We start from the raw sequence: 8,340 nt of genomic DNA, 5'->3' as shown, positions 1-8,340 counted from the left end.
AATCACAAGGGTATTGACTGGGGAAGTGATAAGTGTTCATGAAATCTTCACAATTTATGTTCAGAGACTGCAGTAAAGACAGGTGTAAGAAATTATAAAAGTATTAATTTGGGGAACTAATAAATGTCCATGAAATCTTCACAATTTATGTTCTTCTGCCGTGGCTTCAGCTGGTCCCTCTGTTCGGGGTCCCTGACTTCCCGCAACAAAGTCTTGTCTTGAATTGTATTCCCATAATTCCCATGTATTGTGGGAGAGACCCAGTGGGAGATAATTGAATCCTGGTGGTAGTTTCCTCCATATTTTTCTTGTAGTAGTGAATAAGTCTCACAAGACGTGATGGTTTTATCAGGAGTTTCCACTTTTGCATCTTCCTAATTTTTCTCTTGCCACCACCATGCAAGAAGTGTCTTTTGCTTCGGGCCATGATTCTGAGGCCTCCCTAGCCATGTGGAACTGTTCGTCCAATTAAACCTCTTTTTCTTCCCAGTCTCAGGTATGTCTTTATCAGCAGCATGAAAACAGACTAATACACCACCTAAGACCTGGAAGCCCCCGACACTTTGAGAAGTCCTGCCTTTGTGGGCTGAACCAACGTATACCTTCCATGTACTGATTTACGTCTTTGCCTATAGCTTCTGTCCCAAGCTGTAACCCAACCTTGGGCACATGTTCTCAGGGCCTCCTGAGGCTGTGTTATAGGCCATGGTCCTTAACTTTGGCAAAACTAATCGCTAAATTAATCTGACTGTCTCAGATACTTTTTGGTTTACTCTGTTAAATCTGCTCTCTTCCTGCCAGAGTCAGAACTCACTCACTCCCTTGAACATCATTAATCTTTCATGAAGGTGGATACCTCAAGACCCAAACTTCTCTCAACACAATCACATTGTCAGGGACAAGCCACATCCAAACCATAGCAGATGAGAAATTATATTCATGGGACTATTACTCTTCTATAACTTCTACAAGACAACTTGTTACAGTAGGTAGCTAGTAAAGCATGAGCAGGGCAGGACAGGGCTCCCCCAACCCACCAGGAATGTCAGGCAACCATCAGGTGATAGTCCGGCAGTTGTCACCCTGCCTCTCTAAAATGATAATTGGCAAGCCCACTTGCCCAGTTCCTGAGATCTTATTGGAAGCTGCCGATTACCAATTTCATGTATTTTATCTGTTGGCAAACTGCCTCTCCCTGGTGCTGGCTGTGACCAGAGCATGTGCATTAAGAGGCAAAATGGTGGAGTATGACCCTCCAGGGGCATTCCAGTGGAAAGGGGAAGAAAGCCTCAGGTGAGCATGCGTACACTCCAGTACGCAGAGCATACATGCTCTCCTTCCAAGCACAAGCAGGGCACTACACATGCTGGCAGCTCACTCTAAGGGAAGAATGAAAGGAAAGGGGTGCAAGATGCCTGAAGAAGGCCAGTATATGAAATCCTAGGTTCAACATTAAACCAAGCACTTGACCTCCAAGATGCCCACTTGGGTCTCTTTCAAGTATACTTTCCTTTCTTTCCTGCTCCAAAACTTTTTAGTAAACTTCAACTCCTACTCTGAAACTTGCTTTGGTCCTTTTTTCTGCCTATGTCTCTCTGTCAAATTCTTTCTTCTGAGGAGGCAAGAATTGAGGTTGCTGCAACCCATATGCATATGCTGCCAATAACTGGGATATTCACCACTGCTAACAAACTCTTAACATATGCTTAAAATATTTCCAGATCAAAATTATTTTACCATGCTTGAGGTTTAGAACTTTAGGGATTCCACCAAACATGTGCTGAAACTGATCTAAAATTACTTATGAAGAAAAGTCTGGCTTTGTCTACAGATGCCTTTTTATCCAGGCCACTTATTTTTTGTAATTTTGTAGTTAGATATCAACTCTTCCTCTGCTGAAGTGGATTCCAAAGCACTTAGAAACTTCCAGTGGGCAATATAAGACACCAGCATTTCACTCTCTCATTAGAGAAGTCTCCTTTCTAGCTCCTAGCAAAAGCTAGGCTGGGAGCAATGACATTTAGAGAAGACTAAACAACAAGTAAGCTCCCATTTACCCCTCCACAATCTCTAAATTCATTCCTTCAGTGAAAATTTGGACACCTAATGGATAAATATTACAGTTCATATATTTATCACCTTACTTAGTTATCTTCACTGAGCCACAAGTTGATGTCACTCCCTCAGCTTTTGCTAAGAAACCACCATATTCATCAGTTATATGCGTGTGATGAGAATTTCAAGTGATTTTCATTCTCTTCCATGAGTAAAATAATTTTTTTCTAATAAGAGAAGCAGTTTCCAGTCCAAATATATAAAGAATTTAGAACTAGTAACTCCCATCCTCATAAGAAAAAAATGCTGAACAAACTGAAAATTAACATTTTTTTAGATCTATCAGAAAATGGAGGTCACAGGGCAAGTTGCCACCTCAATAAATGGAGAGATGGGGGAAGACAGAGAATCATGGCTTACAGGTGCAGAAGCCACTGCTGGAGCCAATACGATAGGAACACTTGTCAGAGGCTCAATGTGGACCTGCAGGCAAGGTAACCTCTCCCCACCAGGGGAAGGGCAATTGCAATGGAGCTCCCACACATTCAAATTTTACCTCCAGAAGCTCCATCAGGTTCTCAAGGTTAAAATCAGAGAAAGTTCCTCTAATGTTTCTGGCAAGGGGAACGGGACAAGTAATCCTTTTGAAACAACCCCCGAGCATTCTGTTCTCAACAAAAGCCTGCCTTCAAGGGAAACTATTTTATCAGAGCCTAACCAACAAGGGTTTTACCAGAGTCTACCAGACTCAGGGAAGGGAAATGCCCAAATCCAGCCTGCTCTTCCTGTCTCACTTAAGGGGGAATGGGAAGACCTGAGAAGCACCTGTGAAGGTCCTAGCCCAGGGACACAGGCTCGCTAAGACTGAGACCTAATCTTAGGATCAAAGAATGCTTCTTCTCCCTCCAAATCCTAACACCACATCAATCAGGCACCTGTCTAGTAACAGGGGCTTATAGATAAAAGAAATGCAAGCCTCAGACTGTTTTTAGGAGTCTACAGAAATCCAAAGATGACAGTGCAGACGAAAGCACAGGTATGAGAGGAAATTTTAGACTCCAACACTACAAGCACAGCAAACAATAAACCCAGCCTAAGTTCCAGCTAGATATACATGAAACCTCACACTGAAGGCCTTTTCATCTCAGTTCCTTTTACCTGATAGATCTTGTCTGGTTTTCAACAACAAAAAAAAAAATGACAAGGCATGGTAAAGGGCAAAAAAAAAAAAAAAAAGGCAAACAAAAACACAGTCTGAAAAGATAAAGCAAGCATTAGAACCAGACTCAGATATGGCAGATAGTTGGGAATTATGAAAATTGATATTTAAAATAACTATGATTAATATGCTTAGGGCTCTAATGGAAAAAGTAAACAACATGGAAGAACAAATGGGTAATGTCAGCAGGGAGATGGAAGTTGAAAGAAAGAGGAAATTCTGGAAATAAAAACTATCATAACAGAAATAAAGAATGTTTTAATGGGCTCATTAGTGTACTGGACACAGGCAAGGAAAGAATCAGTGAACTTGAAGATATGTCAAAAGAAACTTCCCAAACTGAAAATTAAAAAAAAAAAAAAAAGAAAAAGAAAAAAAATACCAGAACTATGGGAAAATTATAAAAGGTTTATAATATACACATAACAGAAATATCAGAAGGAAAAGACAGAAAGAGAGAAACAGAAAAAAATATCTGAAGTAATAATAGCTGAGAATTTTCCATAATTAGCAATTGACACCAAACCAAACAGATCCAGGAAACTCAGAGAACACCAAGCAGAATAAATATAAAAAAGTTTACACCTAGAAATATCATACCTGTGATGGCTAATTTTCTATGTCAACTTGACTAGGCTAAGAGATGCTCAGATAACTGGTAAAACATTATTTATGGGTGTTCCTGTGAGGGTATTTTTGGAATAGATTAGTATTTGGATTCGCCCTCACCAACACAGGCAGGCATCACCCAATCCACTAAGGGCCTGAATAGAACAAAAAGGTTTTATTGGGCTGGGTGTCCATCTTCTCTTGCTCTCAGACATTGGAGCTCCTGGTTCTCAGGCCTTCAGACTCAGGTTGAATTATAACACCAGCTTTCCTGCCTCTCCAAATTGCAGACAGCACACTGTGAGACTCAGCCTCCATAATCATATAAGCCAATTCCCTTCTTCTTCTTCTTTCTTCTTCTTCTATATAGAGATACACACCCCTTCTATATAGAGATACACACACATTTTCCAGCCTTTTCTCATACAGGTGTGACCATGTAACTGATCCCAACCAATGGAATGTGATAAAAGAGACAAGCTTTACTGTAGGGGCAAGAAAAGGGTGTACCTTTTTCATTTTCTCTCCCCTTCACTCTGGCAGATGGAGAAAACCACAGGCCCAAGATGGTGGCAAAGCCAAAAGACGGAAGGAACACGGATCCTAAATCACGGCATCAGGAGTCACCTGTGGACAGAAACACGCTGGACTATGACATCAGTGGAAATCACACTTCTGTTGTGTTTGTGCCTTTATGCATTTGGGGTCTGTTTTTTACAGTAGCTATAATAGTATGACCCTAAGTGTTTTGATTTCCTTCCCCTTCTAGAGAAACCACTGAGTGTTCCTTAACTCTCTGAGGTGTTCTAACAACACACCTCCTCTCCAAGAACTTCTAAGTCCTTCCAAGGAACTCCCCAGAGCAGGATTTTCCTTACCATTTTATCAGGATGTACCGGGAATAACTTCTGGCTTTATTGGGTAATATTTTTGAAAAATGATAGGGTCTCACTATGTTGCTCAGGCTGGTTTTGAACTCCTGGCCTCAAGCAATCTTCCTACAGCCTCCTGAGCAGCTGGGATTACAGATACAAGCCGGCATGCCTGACTTGTTATGGGGTAATTTCTAGGGCTAGGGTTCATATCTTGCTCTTTCTCTGAAGTGCCAGAATCCCAGGGAAGAGAAAGATACAGTCAGCAGTGATGCTCCTTCCCCATTTGGTTCTCTCCTCCTTTCCTCCCCATCTAGGATCCCCTTGTCCGCATACCTGAGGATATCTACCACAAAATGGTCAATTCTCCTTCTCCTGCTTCAGAGCAACTCCTTGAGGGCCAAGGTTGGGAGCCCTAAGGCCAAGGTTGCCTCTTGTCATCATCTCAATAAGCTACACCCTCAAAATTGCTCTATAAGAAGGCACCCCAGAACTCAGTAGCTTAAAACAACACTAATCTCTTCTAATGGTCACTGGTATTCATGTTAGCAAGGATAGCTCTGTAACACATGCCTCCTTCTAATGCCCAAGTTGGAGGGTCAGTGACTACTTAAGCATGCTTTTGTCATAGCAGAGATCAAAAGCTCCCAGAGGTGCAAGGAGAAACTTCTGAGGCCTCTTAGGACCTCTACTCAGGACTTGCACACAGTCACTTCACCCCACATTCCATTGGCTGAAACTCACCATAGAAGCAGGCCAAGTGAAGGGGCACTGAAGTACATTCTGCACATGACACCACGGCAACGGTGTGGCTTATAACACTACCACAGGGACACAAAGTACCAAAACTATTAATTCAATCTACAGCAGTTCCCAAGGAATAGAGGTATGTGGGCCAGTAGCTATGTTGACCTGGCCATGGGGCCTCTGCTGAAGGAAATCAGAAATGCGTATTCACCAGGGAACACTACAGTTATAAATGAGTATTTTGTAAAATTTGAGGCTCTTTGGAACTCCTATGGTTTGTGTACTGTAATAATTCAATAGGAGGAAGGATGAGGTCAGACCAACAGCATCATTAAAGAACTATTATGTTGATTAAATGAATGTTCAGCTGATATTAGCCACCAACTAAGAGAAACCCATCCTACTGAATTACCAGAGTAATGCACTGTCTCAAAGACTGGCTTCAATCACTCCCCATTCAGACTCAGATAAAGTCTTATGGACAATGGGAACAATAATAGAGCTGAGAGAATGTTAGGACAATGCATGGTTCAACTCTCTTTTTGCAGATGAAACACCAGCAGAAAGAAGCACAATGACTTAGAAAACCACTTAAACATGAGTCTGCAGTGTATTGTGCCTAAGCCAGCACCTTGCTCCTAGGGTAAGTCTTGTTAGCAATTACAGACCCATAAAAAGATGGATCCTCTGACAGTAATTTAGATCATAGGACTGTGGGTTCAAAGTCAAGAATTCGGGTGGGTCACTGTTAGTTTCTTCTTGGGGACACCTAATCCAAGCCCATGAGAACATTAGGGCTCTCAAAGACTAAAACTCTAACACAGTAGGGTGTGTGTGTGTGTGTGTGTGTGTGTGTGTGTGTGTGTGTGTGTGGCTATCTCATAACTGTATTAATTTCTTTTCTAAGATGCTGGGGTGCCAGCAACATCCCTAGTACCCTTCTCGCTTCCAAATGCCCTCCTCAATTTCTATTTGAATCTGCCATTTCCTCAGAAAAATTAAGAGGGCAGTGCCAATCAATTCAAACTAAGATGTCACTCCTGTTCTACAAATACTTACTTTATACACAAAAATATTGTTCATTAAAACAAAAAAATAAATTCTAGCCTCCCTCCCAATATTTGAACGATCTTTTCCACCCACAGATTAGATCTTCTATGGTCTTGGGTTGTCAGCTGTGATTGCACTTCAAAGATGTGTATGTCATGTCATGCTACATTTTATGTATTAAAAGCACAGTGCACAGTGACCTCTCCCATGACAGAGAGAAGTAAAACTCACATATAAGTAGTAGTGGTCATGAAAACTTGGAAAGACAGGTCTTTTCCAACAGATACTCAGGTCTCAGGGACAATCTAAAGAGTTTGACGGACTCTTTTCTTTACCAAAGTTTTATCAGGCTTAAGCCCTCTTCTTCAGCAGGCCTCCACCCTGGTCCCCTGACCACTCACCGCCTCCCCCAACCACCCCCCCCGCCCTCCCCCTGCCCCGCCCCGCGCCGAACCTGTGGCCTGCCCAGCTCTATTTTAGCAAGAATCCTGCTATGTCAGGTTAGAGAGAAATCACCACCCTTGATATCTGATCACCATGGATATCTGATCAAATTTCTCCTTCCCCCACCCTTGATATCTGATCGCCCTAGCCTGCCTTCAGCAAGAAACCCTCTAGGCGCTTGATGTCTCGTTTCAGTAATTTTCCATCTACTGACCCCTTCATTCTGCTCCTTGGCTATACATCCCCAGCATTCCGTGTCAGACCTCATCTCTCCCTAGTGTGATCATCTTTACACCTACAGCAATAACCCTGTATAAAGTCTTCCTTACTGTTTTAACAAGAGTCAGAATATTTTTTTCTTCAACAAGTTCTCAACAAAAACCCAAACCCAGAATCATTTTCTGGAATGAAAAGGGCTTCAGGGCTTCTTGGGTCACTTTTGTTGTATTGTCCACAGGGCTGAGAGTAAACAACTCCTTTGGACGTTTTGGAGAAGAAAGGTCCTTCTATACACCTACTTCGTCCAAGGGATTACATGCTTGGGATTCAACCAACAGCTACAAAAATCAGGAAGTTCCTTCTCCATGTATATGACGAAGTTCTGGACAGAAGCCTGCTGCCAGAATACGAATATTCTTCCTCAAAGACCCCGCCTCATGCCCCTACACTCTCTTGCCAGTCTAGTCTTTCATTCCCTGAAACACGGCGAGAGCGCCTGGAGAGCTCGTCCAAGCAAGTGCAACCCGCTGGTGACTGCAAATGAGCACATGGAACTATGCGCCCACGCTACGCTCAGTTAAAATCAATCCGGGCTCTTCCTGCCTCGTCCACGCCGAGGTCACACGCAGCACTGAAAGCGGCCTGCAGCTGGTGGGGCAGGAGAAGGCCGAGGGCACGGCTGCCCAGGCCCGCGAGGGACTGCCCGGGCGGCGCGCGGACCGGCCGGAAGCCGCGCCGAGAGGAGGGCCCCGGAGCTCGCGCGGACGCCGTCCCCCGGCGCCGCCGAGGCCTGCTGACATCAGCCGCGCTCCTCCCCTCGCCTCCCAACACCCTCAGCTCCGGGCCGGACCCTCCCTCCTCCCACCACGTGTCCTCCCCGCTCCCTCCCGAGGGGCCGCGCGCACGGGAGGACGGAGAAGCGGAAAGGATGGCGCTGTGACAGCCGGGCCGGAGCCCTCGCGTCCCCACCCCGCGCCCTGGCCGCTGGGCCCGGCGGTGAGTGCGCGCGGCGGGGGCGGCGGCGGCGCGGCCCCTCCCCCGGGTCCCGGGCGGCTGGGCCGCGGCGGGGGCGGGGGCGCCGAGGCTGCGCCGCCGCCGCCGCCTTTGTTGCGGGCCCGCCGGGGG

The 8,340-nt window shown here is 44.8% G+C and overlaps 1 protein-coding gene across 2 annotated transcripts in view; it reads left to right on the top strand.

Moving 5' to 3' along the window:
- The first annotated feature begins 8,010 nt into the window (after positions 1 to 8,010).
- The window catches only part of POGK (pogo transposable element derived with KRAB domain), a 15,637-nt gene continuing 15,307 nt past the window's right edge, over positions 8,011 to 8,340 (top strand). The window contains exon 1 of one of the 2 annotated variants that reach the window (XM_025355651.1): positions 8,011 to 8,211. The gene's annotated coding sequence lies outside the window, so the exon portion shown is untranslated. The remainder of the gene's footprint in view (positions 8,212 to 8,340) is intronic. The other variant, XM_025355642.1, reaches the window with a different exon arrangement.

This window comes from Theropithecus gelada, chromosome 1 (genome assembly GCF_003255815.1).
Source record: "Theropithecus gelada isolate Dixy chromosome 1, Tgel_1.0, whole genome shotgun sequence".
In the NCBI taxonomy this organism is placed as follows: domain Eukaryota; kingdom Metazoa; phylum Chordata; class Mammalia; order Primates; family Cercopithecidae; genus Theropithecus; species Theropithecus gelada.
This window is presented reverse-complemented; position numbering and strand designations above follow the sequence as displayed.